Genomic DNA, 22,929 nt, shown 5'->3' with positions numbered 1-22,929 from the left:
GGAGTTAACAACCCATCTTAAACACTTGGTCTACCCTTACTTGACGATTAATGTAATATCTATTATTAACAATCACATAATTAAAGTGAAAGGACAATAGCTTCTGTGGTAACTAATGGGTTTAATTCACCCTCCCACCACGTTCTACTCTCTTAAGACATGTTAGCCTCTGTGGTAAAAATTTGAACAAGTTGAAAATCCCGATGAGTAATTCCTCTAAGCCCAAATGGGATATCTTGATATTGAGGTGAATAAAAGTAGTTGTTGTGATTCAATCTGAGGTCTTACCCAATCATTTTCAATTATGTAGTTATAATATGTACAAGAAAGATTTGTAGATTTGTGAATAAACTATATCAATATAATTAATAATGAAAGACTTAAGATATTTTAGTATGGTTGAGAACAATAGATTATGGCTTTCCATTTTTCATGGTTGATTATGGTTAACCATGTTTCATTATTTTTACCATTAGTTAACTTTTGTTACACATGGTATATCATGTGGAACAATGTTTGACTATGATTGACTTAAGTCAACCATGGTATACTATTTTTTAATGTGGTTGATTATAGTTTACTATGGTTAACCATTTTTTACTATAGTTGAATTTAGTGTTACTTTGGTTGACTATATTTACAATTACTATGTTTCCCCATATTTTACTATGCTTGACAATGTTTTACTATTATTGACCATAGGTGACCATGTTTCATTATGGTTTATCATGTTTGACTATGGTTGATCATGGTTAAATTTAGTTTTATTTAACTATGTAAACTATCATTGCCTATGGTTAACTTTGGCTCTCCATGTTTGACTATGGTTGACCATGGTTGACCATCAGTGACCATATTAAAGTTAGTTGACTATGACATGGTTAAGCATGTTTTTGTATGTTTATCTTTGATTGACCATGGTTGTCTATGGTTGAACATGCTTGTCTACAATTCACTAAAGTTAATTTTGGTTTGCTATGGCCAACATATGGTTGATTTTGTTTTGATGTTTCAGTTACAATGGTAAGCTTATGGTTGAATTTAGTTTATGTTTGGTATAATATGGTTGATTATAGTTTACTATGGGCTCATTGTCGTTTACTTTTGATTATTATGGTTGACTACATTCAACCATGTTTAACCATGGTTGACTAGGTTGATTATGATTCACTTTGGTTTGCCATAGCTAGATAAGGTTAGCCATGGTTGATCATTATTGATTATGATTATTATGGTTGGCTACATTCAACCATGTTTAACCATGGTTGACTAGGTTGATTATGATTCACTTTGGTTTGCCATAGCTAGATAAGGTTAGCCATGGTTGATCATTATTGATTATGTTTCACAATGGTTTGTATGGTAATTCCACATTGCAATGTTCATCATGGTTGACTTATATTGAATTGTTAGCTTCCTCAATTGTTATTTTGAAATGTGACATCTATTGAGGGTTATCTCACATTCCAACATTTCTTAAGGGTTATTGTTGGTCTAATTTATTTGCATAAATTAGGACATAATTTTATCAACCTGAGAGTCCATAAACTTACAAGCACACCACTATATGTGAAGAATTAGCTTTAGATTTTCCTTGTGGTCACTTAAAATTAAAGAATAAAATTTCCTTTAGGAAATTCTAAATAAAATCTAATGTTGGGGCTATCATTACTTAACAAAATAACAATTTTGAAAATGAAATTCAAACTAACATAACATGAAAATGTTAAAACTGACTAAGTTAATGGAGTGGAAGTAACAAAAATTCTAACTTGCAAAGAAAACAAAAGATTCTAGTTTATCAACTAAATTCTTTAGTGGCAGAATGGAGTTAATACTCTTCAATCTAGGATGCAAAAATTTACATAGGCAAAAAATTAGGTTGTGGAATTTTATGCCTTGAGAAATACCCACACAATAGTTCTCTTTTCACTTATCTAGATTATTGACTAAAGAAGAAATTTTAACAAGACATTGTTCGAATGAAAATTATTTTAAAAATTGAAGAGTACAACTAACTCAAGTCTAATTGGTTGATCAACCATACATTAGGGTCTCTACTAGTAGCAACTTTGGTTGTAGTGTCTTTATCCTACTCCATCAAGTGGATTAAATACTTGCAAAAATATTCATTTGACTCCTCAATATTTACTCAATCAAGCAAGCTTAGACTTAGTTTCAAAATCAAATATCAACTCTATTCAAAGGAAACTAAAGTTGTATAGGAATAGTGAGAAATTTGTACATACATAACCATGAAATGAAAATAAATTAAAAATCATTTACTAATAAATGAAAATCATAACAAACCACCATATGTAAATGAAAGAAATGGTGCACATTTCAAAGAACTAGGGGTCCTCCATGCATGAAATTGCACATTAAAATATATATATATATTATAAAAACTCAAATTTGTTGCATATATTAATTAAAAGAAGGCAAGTATAGTGCCTTTAACTAAAAATTTCAACTATAAATGGAAATATTCACACCACTCCCATGCCTTCACCTCTACAGCTATTTTTACAAAACAAAATAAAACAAACTTGCTGATAATCTTCATTCACCCAACTGATCTCTTAATTTAGTAGTCTTCTAGATCAAATTCAACTTCAATGATGTCCTGAGATCATGCCAAATTGCAATTGTGTGCAGTCGTATGAATACATTTCCCAAAACTTGCATTTTCTCCCTACTAAGTGGTCACATTGATTATGCCTTGATTGGACCCTTGTGGTTGGTTTTTCATAGATCTAGGAGTACAACATCTATCTTAGGAAACCTAGCAGCAAAATCCATGTCTTCAATTTCAGCCAGAACACCTAGATATATTTCAACGAATTAGGAATTTCCATAACACATTATTTCTGGTAAAATCTGGTAAAAATAATTTTTTAATGTATAAAAAATATAAAATAAAAATAAAATGATAAAAATAAATTTTTAGTGGTTCTATTGGTCAAGATGAAGAAAAAGTATGACAAAATTGATGGGTAATGGATTTATTATGACTAAAATGACATCTATATAGATGGTCATTTTTCAACAAAAATAAGGATCAACATCTCCCCCAAGGAGCAAGTGTTACATGTCTTCACGCATACAAATTGTACTATTTGGATCCTTGAATTTCCCTTGCTGCCTTCTGGAGAACATATACATTGGATATAGATTCTCTTTCGATTGACTTCCTTGGTCTTTTCTTAAGTACCCTTACCTTTAAACTTTATCTTTTTTCCTTTAATGTTTTATTTTGTTGATGCAATTGATAGGCTTGTTTTGAAGTTACAATATTTTTCTCTTGCAACTCTTATTCTATTCCTTAAGCCTAGCAATTTCCTTAATAATATTCATGTTTTTATTGGAAAAAAATTCATTCTATGTTTTAATGTATCTTTCTAAAACCTTCAACCCCTCCACCTCTCTCTTTAATCTTCTAATTTTCCTCTTCTTTTTCCTCATATTTGCCTCTAAAACTTCATGGGAGTTTTTACTTTGGCCTCTTGATAAGTTCCCTTTAAGAAATTCACAAAATCTTCTTCAAGTGATGATTCTTTCTCTTTGGTGGTGAAAGGTTTCTATTCTATTGTATGGTTCTTCATTTTTTCCCTTGTTGTGGATTGTTCCCCTTCTTTAGCCTCTAATGATTCAACGTAGTCATACAAAATCTGTTGATCTTGTCCCATTTCTAATGCTAATGTCATAGGTGTAGAAATTTTTGTCCTATGCCTTTTGGCAATTTTAAAAAATGATTGTTCCTCTTGCTAACTTCTTTCTTTTCCCTATTTGATGATTTATTTAATCATGACCTTGGTTATTCTCCTTTGATATATGACATTTTATTTCTTTTCTTTTTGTGGTGCCTATTTGGGCTATCAGATAAATTCCATAAATTTCCTCTTCAATTAATGCCTTATAATAACTAATAGTCCCTTCTACAAACTCATTTTTTTGAATAAATTGTTCCCAAGTCTCATCATGATTTTGCAATTCATATTAGACTATCATCTTAACAATTCCATGATGATAGAGGCTTTGCCCTCATTCTTTGGTTTTCTTTGAATGCTTTTAGCCATCCTTGTGAGGTTGTTAACAAGTAATATAGCATATTCACAATCTTTTCTTTTTTAGATGTTGTAGCAACCAAACGCGATATAAAAATATCACATTGTATCTACCTTCACAATTGATGTATTTTTAAATTAGAAAAAACAACTCCTTCCATGGATTTTTTAACCAACTTCTTGATATCTCATTAGTCTAGTTAGGTTTTAATTTATATTTGTTCAAGAAGGGTGTCCAATCCTTCTCCTCTATTTGCCCATTTTAAAAATCTATTTCACCGTGTTGTTAAAACCCAATGACCAGTGAAATTATATGCTCCAAGATATGGATAGTAATGGTACCAATCCTTGAAATCTGTCCATAAAATTTATGGGAAAAATCCCTTGTCGCTTATATGTTATATCTATGAAATTTAGTAAATAAGTGTAACCATCTTACATCTTGAGTAATTCACAAGAATTCTAAGTGTAATTGTGTTTTTTATAATTTAGAAGGTTCAATACTTACAACCATTTTGAACATTATATGAACACCATGTGAAGAGTTTCTCAACTATCAATTCTAAGTTTTGAAGATTAAATTCACCATGTTTAGAACTTGAGAGGACAAAAGAGAGAAATACTTAAACCCTATAGGTTTGACAAATTCATATAGACCTGAAAAAAATACTCTAATATGTTATTTGAATTTCTTCAATTGTAACTCAGTAGCTCAAATTTTTTTTATAAATATTAATTAGTTGCTAAAAACCATTCCATATAAATCCATATTCATGGACAAACTGAAAATTGAAAGTATTTCCTCTTAGAAATTTTGAATGGAAACATACCTGTGTTGAGTTCTATATTTTATTATTATTATCATTATCAATAATAATAACACAACTCGTTACTTATAACACTAGAGTGGAGTGAGGAAAGATGTGATTGTATCATTCGAAACCATAAATTGAAAATTTTGTATCAAGTGAAAAAATTGAAACCGTAAATTTGACATCTAAATCTCTGGAGCAAGGAGCAAGGAGCTAGAGGAGGAGCAAGGTAATCGGTGGAAAACCAGGACAAGTGCTAGTGGTGTGGCTATATCTATGTGACCTTTGGTGTTCGGAAGATGCATGGCTGAATGATGACTACCCAACTACTTTATAGGGTTCTTACAACTTTGGCCTTTTTATATAGACTATTTGTTTTCCTTTCTCCTCTTACGTCGTTTTTGAGGTGTTTTAGTCTCTTCGTTTTGGACTTGACCCGATTGCTTCCTAGGGTGCACCCCTTCACTGTTTTTTCCACTGGAACATGGTCTTCTCTGTTCCATTTGGGGAAGGTATTCATGGTGTTCAGAAGCTGGGACTTTCCCCTTGTTGAGACTTTGAAAATTATCCTTCTACTATTTTGTGCGGTTTACATTCTGTTTAGAATTTATGCAGTGCACTTTAAACCCAAGAAAAATGTGATAAATTCATGGGTGGCGGAAAGTATTTATTAGAATCTCTTCGATGGAAGATATAGAAGTTTGTATTCAACTGGAACAGAACAATTTGATTTTCCCGTGGTATAAGTGGATAAATTCCTTCATTGTCTCACGCCCATGCAAGGCTTTTCCTATTTGTATATGTGATATGTGGTGGAAGTTTCTCGGATGTTGGTGCTATTGTTGCTACCATCGTAGGGTTTCGATCTTCACTCTCTCTAATATTTTCAGATATCTGTGTTCGAATTTTCTATTTCCCTTCTGGTTTCACATTCTCGACGATCTGGTGATTCTTTTTTCGACCACCTCTCGCGAAGTTTGTTGTTGTGGAAGGGAACTTGACAGTTTTTTTTTCTTTTTTTTGACAATGGTGCCCTTGTTTTTATCCTTAAGCTTGCCATTTTTGAAATTCTCCTTACATAAATTCTTGGGTGGATCTCTATACTAGTGATCCACATTCAGTGGTTTGGTTAGGGCGGATCATCATTCATGATTGTTGCTGGGATGCTCTTCTTCACATGCCTTTTGGGCGATCTGTTGTTTCTAAGTTTTCTACTTTCCACTGATGGATAGATGAGGTGGATTGCACTAGATACTTAGGGCATATTCATTTTCATCTTTGGTGGCGTATTGCAGTGTATTCCTCAGGATTTCCTTCTTTGCCTGGACATGCAGTGGTAAGTGAGATTGGAAATTCTCTATAGGTTGAAAATTTTATCTTTTTGTCTAGAAGAACACAATGCATGTTGGGGACACAGTGGATCGGGTGGCTTCAATCTCGGGAGAGTCTCTAGATGTTGACGTCTCCCTCCAAGAAAACTAAATTCATGCCACTATGGAGGTTGAGAGGAGGTATAAAATCACAACACACAAATGATGTCCTAAGAGACCCACATGGAACTTTTCTCACCCCATCTCATGGTGACAAGGTGACACTTGACATACATGAAGCCACAAGCCATGTGGCATAAACATCTCACCTTCCTAGCCAAAAGCACGAGCCCATCCACAACCAAGCAGAAACAAAACTTCTCAATTTTGGGCATGGCGTCCTATGGGATAGAGTCATTAGCTTGCATAATCAAGCCCTTGTTAGACGATGGCATTGCTCTGAGACAAGATATTTGGACATGGATGGATGAGTCACTACACAATGGACTCCCATATTGGGATATACTCCGAAGGTAATCCACTTACTCATTCACTAGTTCTCTTTCCATTTTCTTCTTCACCGGGATGATGCAGGTCACATCTCTTTAAGGCCATGGGTCCGCAGGAGGGGGTTTTGCAGTTATGTCAGTGGTGTATGGGTTTCAACCTGTTGCTGGACACCCCATAATAATCTGGTATGGGGAAGGAAGGGTGGTAGATGGTGTCAAGGTCCAAACTCAAGTCAGGCACAATTTGTGGATTTGAATGATGTACTTAATGGTTTACAGGAAGTGCCAATTTTAGATTCTTCCTCATCTGGTGACCTTAAAGCGTCTATGCCCCTAGGTCATGGTTCATAATGAATATTATTTCTTTGAACATGAGGGGCCTGGGGGATGCCTCGAAGAAGCTCTCCCTTCAATTTGTTTTGAATTTTGATTGGAATTTTATCATTCTCATTCAGGATACGATGTTTGATGCTCCCCGTTTCATATCCTATTTTATTTCCATTGCCCCAAATTGGCATGTGGTTGTTGTTTACTTTTGTGGTTTTTCGAGGGGGTTGGTGGCTCTGTGGGATCCATACCGGGCTAATTTCAGTGCTCACAAATTCTTTGCTAGATTACTCCACTTTGGTCACATTCACCGGTTGAAAGAAAGGGTTCATATATGCAATATATATGCCCCGTATGAGAGTCGAGACACATTTTGGGAGAGGATGGACACATCTGCTATCATGTAGATTGGGTTTTTCACCTTTGGTGGGGATTTTAATGCCATCTTGAACAACGAGGAGGTCTGGGGAAATAATGTGTTAGCGCTGGAATCTGCCTTAGGCTGAGGGAAAGCGAGACTCAAGGCCACATCAAACCAAGCTTAGCCTCATAGCTAGCCCTACGAGGACAGGAGAGGGCTCTCTCCGGGTGTATCTCAGCAAAAGGTTTTCAAAGGGGCTGAGATGACCTATAGTGAATGCTGATTTTAGGCTAGTAAAGAGATAGGAAAGTATTTTGATGAATGATTAGGTTTTTTGGGCTGTATGGGGCAAAGACAGCAAGAGCAGAGATTTAATCAAAGGCACAGATTATTCCATAAGGCAAGATAGGAAGTGAAATTTAACAATTAAATTTGAAATAATGTGGAATGTAAAGACTGTTGAAGAAAATTGAAAAGGGCATTAAACAATGAATCCTTTCCAACAAAAGAAAAAACATAAACATGAACGCTTCTTCAGGGCAGAGCAGCAAGCTGAATTCTACCCTTCTCACTCAGAATCATTCAAATTGAAATGATTATGAATGGACTGTGAACAAACAAGGAACATATGAAACAGAGGAAAACATATGCCAAATTCATACAACAGGGATCTTATGAAACAGAGCTGCAACTTTGATTAATTCTTTGTCAACAACTGTACAATAAAACTCTGTATTTCTCCTCCACCAGCTTTCAGAAAAAACAACTCTGCTACAAATCATTTGCAATACAATAAATAAACTCTCATGTTTGAAAACAGATCGATCCAAAATGAGGAGCTGTTTCAACTGAAGTTAAAAATAGAAAAGAGAACAACCTTCTCCTTGAAATTCTCTAATGACTAACTAAAAGATTAAAAACTAGAGCGCAGACCCATTTGTATTACTAACTGAAGTCATAAATAGGAATACGAATCCTATTCTTCTGCTGTGATGAATATCTTCATTTCAAATTAGCCTTTCGATCTCTGACTGCCGTGTTACATTTGTCATTTGAATAAAACAGATTTTAATAAAAATAGCCTTTAAACTAAAATCCTGCCAATTCCAGCTCATGATAACAACTGTGCCCAGAGAGGGTTGCATGGCTGCAAGATAATGTTGCAATTGTCAATGGAGGAGGAAAATCTTGCAGTAATCCGTTATCGAGGAACAACTGGAAATCGGTAGTGCGCTTTGTCCTAAGGGATTGCCATGCATGTTCAATCATAACTCTGAAGCAACTTCAAGTCAGCACCATTAACCTCATTTGACTTTCCATATGCTTGCCTTAACATTTTGACAACTTTAGGTGAATGCAAAACTTTCTCCGTGATAGCAAGGAAGTCGCCATTTATTAAGTAACTGAACAAGGAATTCAGCCTTTGTATGTGCAAACAATTCACTGATACTTTTTCTTCATTAGGATCAGGATCCTTGCGAACCCAACCTATGTCTACAAGTAACTCCAAGATACTCTGTCTCTTCACCACATTTTGCTCGCAAATATCAGAACCAGAACTTTAGATAGCCAGTCCATGATTACTTCTGCAACAAAATCCGGATTTCAGAACTTCCTCCTCGAGCATTTGAAACTCGGAATGTGTCCAACATGATCTGCAACGTAGCTTGTCCCTACAGCTAATAGTCCCCCAAACAATGTTGCCAACATTCTGTTTAGTCCCTTGGATAAGATCGCTTCTACATACCAAAAATTATATGCTAATAAAACTTGAATTCTTTTTTGTAGGCAGAAACCTGAAGCCTGGAATATAAACATTGCGAAGTAATTCAGCTAACAGAACCATCTGTTGGGCCTGCAAATTGAAAATGTTCTTTGCTTCTGAAATGATTGCTTTGAAGCATCCTTCTCCTCGGTATCATTTAAACATGTCTCTAATAAAATGTCAGGTGATCGAATCACTCTATTAGAAATAAAGCCATGTTTTTCTTTCTTAAAAGGCCTATGCCCTGTTGACTATATGCGTAGCACTCTTACCCAACGCGTAGCGCACTCCATATGCGTAGCGCACTTGTAGATTTCACACAGGCTGGGGAGGCTATATGCGTAGCGCGCTCTATATGAGTAGCGCGCCTCCTCTGCGCGTAGCGCGCATGCAAGCATTTCTAAAATGTCCCACTCACTCAATGAAATTCTATTGCTCAACAATAATCTGTCTGGGGTTTGCCATCTGGGATTGCTCAGCTAGGAAAGTTGACAGTATTTGATGTGAGCTTCAATAAACTTATTGGAATTCTGCCACGTAGGATGCACCAAATGGTAAAACTGGAATAGCTCAATGTTGCAAACAATCTGTTCTCTGGTCAAATTCCTGTAGGGATTTGTATTCTGCCCACCTTGATGAATTTCGTTTTCGATTATAACTTCTATCCTTATCCTCGATTTGCATCACCATGAATTTGAACGCAAACTGCAAATGATAATACCAAAACCTTGAATGCAAACAAAGCCCTGCAGAACCACTACGTTATTTCCTTTTGGTATTTCTCTACAAGACAATCTATTTGCTGTTGAACTCCTTGAAACTTTTCCAACAGTCTTTCAAACTCTTTTGTGCTCATCAAATAATCCAGAGTTTGTGGCTTATTCTCCCAACTTTGCTTTGGGTATTGTGTTTCTGATCAACTGACTGATGGATTTATGTTTGTCTCACAGGGTATAGAGCTGCTGAAGCTGAAACAAGGTTGCCATTGAGGAGCTGTAGAGCTTTGGAGCACTTTGACAAATTACATATTATGAAAAAAAACACATTTTATGATTTCTTCTTCAAAACAGGGTTTTGAAGAAGAATCAATCTCGCATTATTGACGATGACATTCCTGAAATAAACACTTACTGAACCTTCCACTAGCCTGCAGACATTATTCGACATGTTTGAAGACCAATGACGAAGGACTGACAAGACCGTGTCTAACATTGGCTCCAATGGGGATGGCAGCTGCCGTTTCTTGGAGGTGCCAAGAACTGCAGATCTTTGGGAGAGCAGACAATGCCTCCATCCATTGGGTGATGGAATCATTATTTCAATAAACAATTGAAACTTTCAAGTCATTAATGGACTGAAACTTGACTGAAATGATTGAAAAAATGACTCAGCAAACTTCCAACCAAAACTGTAATGAAATTAGAACGAAATGTTTCCCTTTAGCTGCTTATTTATTTACAAAATCTACCCTACTTTGTTGCAAAAACAATAGATTAGGTAATACTGTAATGCGAGATCAACCATTCAAGTAAATCTGAGAAGAATGCTGCTTGAGAGTGCTTCAACCAGATCACAGATGCAATTGCTGGCAGCCCTACATGCACATAATGAGTCTGATCATGTAAAAGACAGTTTGATTTGTCAGTCAAACTGAAAAACATTTCCATGTACATCGCAATAGAATCGTGAAAGCCAGACTCCGTTTGCTGCCCCAACTTTGCAATACATACATCCAGCTGTACACTGTCAATGCAAACATCTGTAGGCAACTCTATTGTTTCTTGTTTTGAAGGAGGGAGTGTTTCTAAGAACTTTTTGGGATCTCAGAATTCACAAGACTGGATCTGATCATTTAAACACTGAATTTCCTTCTCAATTCTTTCAAAAACTAACTCACAAACACCAGTTCTACCTTCAAGAGGAAACTTCGGAGATTTCAAACATTGAAGCAAGGCACTGAAAAAATCTTCATTAATTTCAAAATCTGCTAACTGATTTCTTACTTCTTTTATAGCTTCACACAGTGCAGGGTTTGCCACATACCCTACCATTGCATGAGTGGATCAGCGAGCACTGGAATCTCTGGATCAAGTTGGAGTCGCTAAGTGAATGTTTCAGCCTTCATATGTGTCTGACTGTTGTCCACCATCAGCATTAGATCTAAACTTTGTTATCCTTTACTGGGGAGGATTCTCCCCAGTATGGTCGCCACTATGTTAGCGCTGGAATCTGCCTTAGGCTGAGGGAAAGCGAGACTCAAGGCCACATCAAACCAAGCTTAGCCTCGTAGCTAGCCCTACGAGGACAGGAGAGGGCTCTCTCCGGGTCTATCTCGGCAAAAGGTTTTTAAAGGGGCTGAGATGACCTATAGTGAATATTGATTTTAGGCTAGTAAAGAGATAGGAAAGTATTTTGATGAATGATTAGGTTTTCTGGGCTGTATGGGGCAAAGACAACAAGAGCAGAGATTTAATCAAAGGCACAGATTATTCCATAAGGCAAGATAGGAAGTGAAATTTAACAATTAAATTTGAAATAATGTGGAATGTAAAGACTGTTGAAGAAAATTGAAAAGGGCATTAAACAATGAATCCTTTCCAACAGAAGAAAAAACATAAACATGAACGCTTCTTCAGGGCAGAGCAGCAAGCTGAATTCTACCCTTCTCACTCAGAAGCATTCAAATTGAAATGATTATGAATGGACTGTGAACATAACAAGGAACATATGAAACAGAGGAAAACATATGCCAAATTCATACCACAGGGATCTTATGAAACAGAGCTGCAACTTTCATTAATTCTCTGTCAACAACTTTACATTAAAACTCTGTATTTCTCCTCCACCAGCTTTCAGAAAAAACAACTCTGCTACAAATCATTTGCAATACAATAAATAAACTCTCATGTTTGAAAACAGATCGATCCAAAATGAGGATCTGTTTCAACTGAAGTTAAAAATAGAAAAGAGAACAACCTTCTCCTTGAAATTCTCTAATGACTAACTAAAAGATTAAAAACTGGAGCGCAAACCCATTTGTATTACTAACTGAAGTCATAAATAGGAATACGAATCCTATTCTTCTGCTGTGATGAATATCTTCATTTCAAATTAGCCTTTCAATCTCTGACTGCCGCGTTACATTTGTCATTTGAATAAAATGGATTTTAATAAAAATAGCCTTTAAACTAAAATCCTGCCAATTCCAGCTCATGATGACAACTGTGCCCGGAGAGGGTTGCATGGTTGCAAGATAATGTTGCAATTGTGAATGGAGGAGGAAAATCTTGCAGTAATCCGTTATCGAGGAACAACTGGAAATCGGTAGTGCGCTTTGTCCTAAGGGATTTCCATGCATGTTCAATCATAATTCTGCAGCAACTTCAAGTCAGCACCATTAACCTCATTTGACTTTCCATATGCTTGCCTTAACATTTTAACAACTTTAGGTGAATGCAAGACTTTCTCTGTGATAGCAAGGAAGTCGCCATTTATTAAGTAACTGAACAAGGAATTCAACCTTTGTATGTGCAAACAATTCACTGATACTTTTTCTTCATTAGGATCGGGATCCTTGCGAACCCAACCTATGTCTACAAGTAACTCCAAGATACTCTGTCTCTTCACCACATTTTTCTCGCAAATATCAGAACCGAAACTTTAGATATCCAGTCCATGATTACTTCTGCAGCAGAATCCGGATTTCAGAACTTCTTGCTTGAGCATTTGAAACTCGGAATGTGTCCAACATGATCTGCAACGTAGCTTGTCCCTACAACTAATAGTCCCCCAAACAATGTTGCCAACATTCTGTTTAGTCCCTTGGATAAGATCACTTCTGCATACCAAAAATTATATGCTAATAAAGCTTGAATTCTTTTTTGTAGGTAGAAACCTGAAGCCTGGAATATAAACATTGCGAAGTAATTCAGCTAACATAACCATCTATTGGGCCTCCAAATTGAAAATGTTCTTTGCTTCTGAAATGATTGCTTTGAAGCATCCTTCTCCTCGGTATCATTTAAACATGTCTCTAATAAAATGTCAGGTGACCGAATCACTCTATTAGAAATAAAGCCATGTTTTTCTTTCTTAAAAGGCCTATGCCCTGTTGACTATATGTGTAGCACTCTTACCCAACGCGTAGCGCACTCCATATGCGTAGCGCACTTGTAGATTTCACACAGGCTGGGGAGGCTATATGAGTAGCGCGCTCTATATGAGTAGCACGCCTCCTCTGCGCGTAGCGCGCATGCAAGCATTTCTAAAATGTCCCACTCACTCAATGAAATTCTACTGCTCAACAATAATATGTCTGGGGTTTACCATCTGGGATTTCTCAGCTAGGAAAGCTGATAGTATTTGATGTGAGCTTCAATAAACTTATTGGAATTCTGCCACGTAGGATGCACCAAATGGTAAAACTGGAACAGATCAATGTTGCAAACAATCTGTTCTCTGGTCAAATTCCCGTAGGGATTTGTATTCTGCCCACCTTGATGAATTTCTTTTTCGATTATAACTTCTATCCTTATCCTCGGTTTGCATCACCATGAATTTGAACGCAAACTGCAAATGATAATACCAAAACCTTGAATGCAAACAAAGCCCTGCAGAACCACTACGTTATTTTCTTTTCGTATTTCTCTACAAGCCAATCTATTTGCTTTTGAACTCCTTGAAACTTTTCCAACAGTCTTTCAAACTCTTTTGTGCCCATCAAATAATGCAGAGTTTGTGGCTTATTCTCCCAACATTGCTTTGGGTATTGTGTTTCTGATCAACTGACTGATGGATTTCTGTTTGTCTCACAGGGTATAGAGCTGCTGAAGCTGAAACAAGGCTCCCATTGAGGAGCTGTAGAGCTTTGGAACACTTTGACAAATTACATATTCTGAAAAAAAAAACACATTTGATGATTTCTTCTTCAAAACAGGGTTTTGAAGAAGAATCAATCTCACATTATTGACGATGACATTCTTGAAATAAACACTTACTGAGCCTTCCTCTAGCCTGCAGACATTATTCGACATGTTTGAAGACCAATGACAAAGGACTGACAGGACCATGTCTAATAGAATGGTCGGGGTGATTCCATGATTACTAGACTAAACAAGCTTTTCAAAGAAAAGCATTTGGTGGATATTTGTCCTGATCCGCTGGTTCCTACTTGGCACAATGGGAGGAGTGGTGATTCCTATATTGGTAAAAGGCTTGACAAATTCTTGGTCCATCAATAACAACGTGCTACTTTGGGAATCTCCAGTCACATGTGGAACATTCTTATTTTTTCTACCATTGTCCTATTTTTTCAACTTAAAGGATAGAGTCGATTTAAAGAGGGATACCTTTCAAATTCAATTGTACATGGATTCAGGATGATTCTTATACCTCTATGGTCGAAGATATTTGGAATTCAACTATTAGTTCCGGACACTGATCGGCCATGGAAAACATCATACATAAATTCAAATGCCTAAAAAGCCAGACTAGAATATGGGAGAGACATAAAAAGGAAGATTTATTGTGGTAATTGAAATTTGTGGGTATCGGAGATTGGGGAGGTCTTTGTTATAGAGTCACCTCTTGCACATATTCTAAACATACCAAATTTTTTGGAGACTAGGAAGAAGCAGATTCTGGAAATCTAGGAGGCTGCATGGAGATTGAAGAGCATAGATATCTCAATTCAGAAGGGGGATCGTAACACAAAATTTTTCCATCACTATGCAAATTAATGGAGGAATCGCAACTCTATTTGGAATAACACTAGGGAAAATGGCCACAAGGTATACTCAAATGAGGAGATTCGAAGGGAATGAGTCACATATTTAAAAAAATTATTCATTGCTAGGGAGGAGACAAATTATGAGGAACTTTTATGGGGAGTGGAGGAATATCCCACTACGTCCGATGTTGCAGAAAATGAGGCCTTATACAGGTTGTTTTTGATGGAAGAACTTCTTTCGGTCCTCAAATCCTTTGCCAGAGATAAATTTCCAGGCCTAGATAGATGGACAGTGGAGAATTTTATATATTTCTTTGATATTATGAATGATGAATTACTGGCGATGGTAGAGGAATCCAATATTGAGAGGTCCATCCCTAGGGCCATTAATTCCACCTTTATCACATTGATTTTGAAAGTCTTTGACCCTTCCAGTTTCTATGATTTTAGGCCTATCTCCTTGTGTAATATTACTCATCACGGAGAGGATAAAATGTTCCCTCTTAGCGCATATATTTGTCGAAAAATTTGGTTTCCTCCCAAACCGGTCCATTCATGATGTTATTGACATCTGTTAGGAATTTATCCATTATATCCATATGAAGAAACTCGATGCAGTGGTGATGAAGATTGATTTAAAATGGGCTTATGACAGTGTGGACTGGACCTTTCTCCAGATGGTCTTACAAAAGATTAGACTTTCTATCTTTATTATCGAATGGATAATGGCATGTGTTTCACATGATTGGATGACAATTCTCATAAATGGAATTCCCGTGGTTTTTTTCCAAACTAGCTAAGAACTACGACACGGATTCTCCCTCCCTCTGCTCCTCTTCATACTTGTCATGGATGAGATAATTCGAAAGATAAATTGGGCAAAGGCGAGAGGATATTTTCAGGGTGTGAAGATGCTCGGTGAGGTATGCATTACACATTTATTTATTTTTATGATATTTTAACGTTTGGTATGGTTTTAGCTGTCGAATGGGAGGCTTTATTCCACATTTTTCACCGTTTTGGTTTGGGATTTGTCTTGAATGCCAATGGACATAAGTCAGTTCTTATTCACTCAGATGGAAATATCGTTGAGATTAAAAAAATCGCGGGCCTGTTCAAGGTCTCCTATAAACCTCTTCATGAGGGATTGACATATCTGGGATATAAGCTGAAGCCAAATAAACACCAGTTATGTGACTGGCACTGGCTGTTGCAGAAATTCGAGAAGAAACTTGGATGTTAGACACACCAAAAACTTTCATTAGTAGGAAAATTCATGCTGATACAGTCAGTTTTATAGCAAATGGAAATCTATTGGATGCACCTTTTTGCTCTGCCTGTGCACATTAGCAATAAGAAAAATTATTTAATGGCCCATTTTTTGTGGTCAGGACTGATAGGAAACTGAAAATATCACTTGATAAAATGGGACGACATCTCCAGGCCACACGACATTGATGGATGGGGAATTATTAATGTAAAAATCGTTGGAAAATCTCTCCTCATTAAGTCGATGTGGAGGTTTTTGTTTGTTGAGTGCGTTATACAGAGGATCTTTAGAGACAAATACCTTAAAGGAAAGTATTTTTCAGTATGGTTCCACATAGGTGAAATTGGCATAAAAAAGGGCTCTTACATCTGGAGGAGTTTCCAGAAAGCCAAATTACCCTTTATTTATCACTTTATATGGCCCTTTGGAGGGGGCAATCATATCCTGATAGGAAGAGACTGCATCATGCGTTTAAACAATGATTTTGGACTCTCGACGTGCATCATGGAAGCTCTACATCAATGAGGTTTGTTTTTCTTGGGTCAAATGGTCAATGGATGGTGCGAGGCACAACTGATTTGGAAGGAGGCAATGCATCTCAACATGAAAGGACACATAGTCCAGTTTTGGAATGTATTTGTAAACATGTTAAGATAGGCTGGTCTTTGCAGAAATTTGGACAAAGATTTCCTCACTTGGGAGGAGTGTCTATTAAAAAAATCAATGGTGGTGGCGGATGTCTACAAACACCTCTAGTTGCAGGGCCTTGAATATGCCCCTTGATCTTGTTACAGATCAATCTATAAGTCACTTGTGCCATTAAAAATGATTTTATTTTGTTGGATGGTATGGCGGGATCATATTCTTACTTGGAATAACTTGTGCAAACATGGTTTCACTGGTCTGGGCTACTGTGTCCTGTGTCGGGTGAGCAAAGAATCAGTATCACAGATGTTCCTTCATTGTATCTTTTCTTTACATGTTTGGTATTTCATACTTTCTTCCTACAGGTTACCCTTAGAGATTTTTTTATCCATAGAACATTGTCTGAGATGGAGTGCTGTCGAGGGTGGAATTAGTTCCTACATTTCCTTTTTCATTATGTGGGAAATATGTAAGGTTCACAACCATTATATTTTTCATGGGAAGCCTTTCTATTTTCACCATGTATTTGCAAAAATTATATCATGGATCAATCATATGAAACAAAAGTGCCCTCGCATCCGAGACATGTCCAGGTGTTTCTCACCTCCACACATTATTTTACCAGTTGGATACTTTGATGGAGTGTCACAAAGGGGCAAATGGGGTTGTGGGGATTGGCTCCACTTGGATGCGCATACTTGTTATAGGTTGCATTGGAGCGTTAGACACAGAAAAAACACCGGGGCGAAGATGATTTCCCTGTGGGGCTTGTTGTGGTTTTCCATAGGAAAAGGGATACAAAGCATTCACATTTTTGAAGATTCACATACCATCATCGATGGTTTTAAGGGAGCTTCATGGTTTGATCCACTAGATCTTTAGGGATGGAGGGATCGCATCTATGCATAACTTGGTATTTTTTGGAGCTATACTTTGACACATATATTCATGGAGGTTAATCTAGTTGCCGATGGTCTCTCAAAACAAGGATTTTAAGACCCAGAAGGAATCATGTTATACTATGCCACCACGGAAGGCAATCAGAGGGAAGAAGGAAAAATCGACATTCTGTAGCTGATGGGTTTTTATGTATTTGATGTCTCTATTTATGATGTTCTTTTTCTAAATTTTTTGTGGACATTTGAGGTGGCAGGATATACATCTTTTGAAAATGATTGTTTTTTATGTATGGTGAGGAGTAATATGTTTTGAAAATCTCTATTACAGTGTCTGTAGATGTTACATTTCCAGTTTGTTTTGGGTGAATTATCATGGGGATGCAAGCATAAATGTAACTAGGTTCTTTTTTAGTATATATAAATCGAGTTAGTTTTTTTATTCTGAGAAAAACACAACCCGTTACATCCTCATGTCATTCCTTTCATATGATATAAATTCATTTAGTGACCAATGCTTTCTATTTTAGGGGGAAAATCTATGGTATTCTATTCTAATTTTAGAGGGTTGTATGATGTTGTGTGTACATAGTGTGTGGAAACACAATTTGAAATAAAAGGGTGGCATATGGGGTATTTTTTAAAGTTTCAAAACAAAGTAGGTTTTGCAAAAATATGACGTGAAAATGTCTAGAAACTCTTTGAAATTCTTACGAGTAATTTCATGAGTTGAGTATGAGGACAAGTGTATGGGGTAGACATGAGTGGTATAATTAAGTAATGATGAAGTTTTGTAGTAAAGGAGTGATGGGGTATGAAGTTATGATATGATAAGAGTGTAGATAATAATGGTTTGGATAAGTGATTGATAGGATAGGACTATTTATAAAAGTAACAAGATTAATAGTTGCAATGCAACATATTCCCTACTTCTACTGCTATCATCACTTAATCAAATAAGTGTCTACATTTTCATCTCTCCACATGCTTTCTCCGCACAACCATCTCTGCACTGCTTCCTCTACACATCCACCTCCGCACCTTCTCTCGCAACTCACATTTCACTCAAACTCATTCTATTATACTTGTACTTACTCCATTCTTCGTTGTGCCCTCCAACCGATCTAACTTAAATATTTTTGTTATAGTTGTGTGAAAGTGTGAACCTTTTTGTTTAATAATAATATTTTTGTTTTCTTTGTGCAGAAGTGTGAACATTTTTGTTAAATAATAATATTTTTGTTTTCATTATGCAGAAGTGTGAACATTTTTGTTTAGTAATAATATTTTGGTTTTCGTTGTGCGGAAGTGTGAACATTCTTATTTAACAATAATATTTGTGTTTTATTGTACGAAGTTTGTTTAATAATAATATATGTATTTTTTCTGTGCGGAAGTGTGAACATTTTTTTTTAATAATAATATTTGTGTTTTCGTTGCATGGAAGTGTGAACATTTTTGTTTAATAACAATATTTATGTTTTCATTGTGTGAAAATGTGAACATTTTCATTTAATAATAATAATAATAATAATATAATACATTAGTAAAATATTAATAATAGAAATAGGGCCAAGGTCGACTAAATTGTCAGCTTACATACATTATACGATTTCCCAAATATTTTCAAAATATATATTGAGAGCCAATTCTTATTTTAAAAAGAATGAACACAGTAACAACAACTTTACATTTAGAGGAAGCCTCGATGATAAGTTACCGTCCAAAAAAATTAGTCAGAATAATGTTAATGTAACAAAGTATTTTAAGTTCACTGTGCAGAAGCTTTAAGTTCATTGTGCAAAAAATATGACTTGAAGGAAGCTTCAATTTGATCCCATGCATAAGGCTAGTTCATGTTGCTTGATTTTCCAAGCTGGTTGAGACTAAGATGAAGAGGAAGCATTACTTTGTCACTGTCATTATAGCTGTCTCTGTTGGGTGCAGTATAGGGTCTATAAATGTACCAACATTTAATTTGTCAATTCGGAAAGTTTGTGAACTTCGAGATGCAACAATGGAAATGCCAAAGAAAGTTGCTGGCAACCTACAAAATAAATGCTACTCTATCTTGCGTATTAATCTCACCAATAAGTGAAATCCTGCACTAAACAGAATTCAAGAAAACATCAATCCAGGTAATCAAAATCATACGAGAAATACAAGCAATCAATGTGAAAGGAAATTCTAATTACAAGCGAATAGAAGGGAAAACTAAACTAGAAGTAAAGCAGTGCCGAAATAATAACAAAAAGACTGTAAATGTTGGAAGCAATTCAAAACCATTCTTCTTGCACTAGTTCTACCTGCACTAGTTCTGCTTGCACTAATTCTGCCTGTACTAATTCAGTGTAAAGTTAACTTGAAAGAATCAGCAACATAAAAAGGAAATTTACTGTGTAAATGAGCTCATGAAAAAAAATAGATTAATATGAATTTCTCGCCTTCCTTGTCTTGAAAATAAATCTTGTGAATTTGTCCAAAAGTTAAAGGAAACTATAATGGTAATTGAACATTTATCGATATCAACACAATGTAGTTTCCTTATTTATAAATGTCAGTTCTGTAAGCATAAAAATCGTAGCTTTAGATAATATATGTGATTGGTGCTTCCTGAGGATGCACGGGTTCTGTAACTTCACATAAATGAATACATTAAGACCTTAGAACCATAAACATTTAATTGATCTCATATTCTGAAATATAAATTAATAGATCTCGATTAATTTATAGAATTTGAGTTACACGTTGGAGCTCATAAAGGCAGAGCTGATCTAGATGCAAAATGATAAAAGGAAATCTCCAAGCACAACCCTTGATGCAGCAAATGAAATAGGAACAATTTTCAGCAAATCAAATTAACTTTAAAAACTGAGAATAAAAGATTGCAACAATTTGAATTAACTCTAGAACTACAAATTGAAGGCAGAAAGAAACTATAAATAAATAAATAAAATTCACACAACAAAAAAGAATTTAAATGCTATTTAGCTTAAAAGATGAGAGCAGTGTCAGGCTGTTTTGGTGGCCAACCCAACCAACTCGCACCCTCTTTGAGTGCCTGGTTCCCACAGAAATCAAAGTCATTAGATGCAATAGATAATTAAATAGAACGTGCTAGGAAATTGCTTCAATTAATTACTGAAAACAATGTTTACATTATGCAGACATCACTCAACTCTAGCAGGACCAAAGGAACGATCCACAGTTGATGAATTGCGCGAGGCTACATTGGAACAACTCCTCTTCCCTTCTGTGCCTTCCTCTGATGTGCACTATCCCGATTGGGTTGATTTCCTTCCTTACTATAAATAATTGATTAATTTATGACTATCGCTCCAGGCAGTTTATATAGGCATCGATTTAAAAATTGGGGCTTTTCAACGGCCAATTAAAATACATGAGGGAAGATCATTAGTTTTAACAATCTTCTGAATTAAGAATTAGTTTGAACTGAGTGTCGAAAGAGGGAACAATTCTGGTGAATCGTTCCTCTTTTCCTGGAATAGTTGTTGCTGGAAGGTGCGATTTGACTGAGGGATTTTCTCCTTGCGTGAGCTGCTCACAGGTTGTCATCGGCACATAACTCCTTCGATTATATTTGAATTGACTCGGACTATCGAGCATTGAATCTAGAGTGATCACCATAATTCCACTCTCCATATCATTCGCACTAGTGACAGGGCAATTATTAGGGTGGAATTTAGCCGAAAGAACTAGGGAGACATCCTCCACTTCACTGAGGTTCTGTAGAGAGCGATGAGCACTGTGAGCTATGAGTCCGACTTCATATCATTGAAGCGTTTGATGTGGATGGCATTTCTCTATTGAACATCGCGTAAATCCCTTCCGAGCTGAGGCAGATCTTTAGATTTTCCAGGGTCGGTTGATGAGTTGATGATCTCTATCGATCATGTCCAAGAAGGAGTTCTCTCAATCAGAGTGAACACACCCATCCCATACAGCTTCAACATCTTTGTTAAAAATAAGTGGAGATCAGGCCCCTTGTAAACATATGGCTTGCACCCTTTTCCATTATGCTCTAGTTGCTTCACCTTAAAACTTTTATCAATGCATATAATGCGGATTTTCCCAATAAGTCGTATAACACCCACAAGGCGCAGTTGAGCAGAGCCAGATGCTGCTCCTTGAATATAAATCTCAGGCTCGACAATGCCCATGGAATTGAACCTCTGATCTTACTTTGCCCACATGGTCTTGGAGCTAAATCAGTAACAAGGAAAGCTCCATCAATAGAATGTATGAATTATGTGCTTGAAGCTCATGCAATGGCTCGAAGTTCGTCATTGTCTATGTTCCATGCATCAACCTCCAAACAGAGCATGTTCCATGATTATTTGCAATTGCAACCAGACTTCCATCCCACATAACTGTCACTTGTTTCGAACTAACAATACATAGACATATTACTACCCAAATCACTTCATCACCGAAGATACAATTCGTGATAAAAGAAACTTCAATAAAAAATGAAGGATGGTTTGATGAAGCAATTAAGAGCAGCAACGCAGAATCATTAGACTCATAGTGAAGGAATGTGAATGTAGTTCAGGAATCCTTCATAGTGCAGGAAGCCCACAGTAACTAGTGCAAGAATCCCAATGCATGGTGCATGCAGGTAAGTGCAATGGTGTAGGCATGTGAATGCACTGGTGTAGGCACGTCCCAACGTATAATAAAAATAGCTTTAATCCTGCAACATACAAGCCTTAATTAAACTCACATTAATCCTATTTTAATCATGTTAAAACAAAGAAGTAGCAAATACTCTTCAAAAATAATCATTTAGCCAATTGACAACATGAGAGAAATAGATAAAAAAATAGGACAAAACGGAGACTCAACATCCCACCATGCTGACCATCTTGTCTGTCCTCATGCAAGGGAATCCAGTGTTGTTACTTCCTCACAAAAAAATAATTAGAATATTTGTAGGTGTTCAAAATGATGTTCCTGCAATTTTTCGTGATCACATTTCTTGCGCTAGATAAAGCTTGCTCTAAAACAGAGTGTCTGTTGGACTCTTTATTTTCTTAAACTGATTTCAAGAAAACCTAAAATGAAAGCTACTATAAAAACTAAATTGCATGGATGGTGTTATTACTTGAATAAAATAGCTAACTTTAAAAAATTTCACAAGAATATCTCACAGACATCCCCTATCAGAAGTTACAGTTTAAAATCCCCATTGTAGATATGAGTGACATGATTTAAAATC

Source organism: Pinus tabuliformis, chromosome 8, assembly GCF_031772625.1.
Source record: "Pinus tabuliformis cultivar Carrire ecotype Pingquan chromosome 8, CPIR1, whole genome shotgun sequence".
NCBI lineage: Eukaryota > Viridiplantae > Streptophyta > Pinopsida > Pinales > Pinaceae > Pinus > Pinus tabuliformis.
This window is presented reverse-complemented; position numbering follows the sequence as displayed.